This window comes from Trachymyrmex cornetzi, unplaced genomic scaffold (genome assembly GCF_001594075.2).
Source record: "Trachymyrmex cornetzi isolate Tcor2-1 unplaced genomic scaffold, Tcor1.1 scaffold263, whole genome shotgun sequence".
Classification (NCBI taxonomy): Eukaryota; Metazoa; Arthropoda; class Insecta; order Hymenoptera; family Formicidae; genus Trachymyrmex; species Trachymyrmex cornetzi.
In genome coordinates this window covers 83,758-84,308 of record NW_017297302.1, presented here as the reverse complement: position 1 = coordinate 84,308, position 551 = coordinate 83,758, and positions in this window count along the sequence as shown.

Here is a 551-nt window from a genome sequence, read left to right as displayed (position 1 = left end):
CTGCCACAGCGTGCTACGATGATTTTTGGAACGGTGTTGGCAGTACTGCCAGCGCTGACGAACAATTTTGGAACACAGCCATCGTAAGCACCTAGTAGCAGAGAGAAAACTTGCCAGTAGCAACAAAAGCGGGGGAAACTTTAATTCCTCCGCTCCCTCCCAGGTGGCAGGCGCGCCTGGCTGTTTCTAGAGATCCTCTAAAGCCTTGTGTCCACGATGCTAGAAATCGGTCCGAGATCTCGGATGAAGAAAGCATTGTCCAATCGCAATGGTCATGTGATCAAATTGTTCAAATGTGATTTGTTAATTTTTTCTCTGTCCGAGATCTCGGACCAATTTCTAGCATCATGGACATCGGGCTTAATAAGAGTTTGGGAAAAGCTGGCACAACTTCTAATTGGTTCTCTATCTCGGTCCATTCGATCGGTATTCTTCGGATAGCTTCGTACATTGTCGGAAAACGAGTTCGAAGAATAGAAAGAGACAGATAGCTCTAATCAGGTGGGTGATTGTGTATCTCGAAATGGGGTAATCCCGATTGATCACGGCTC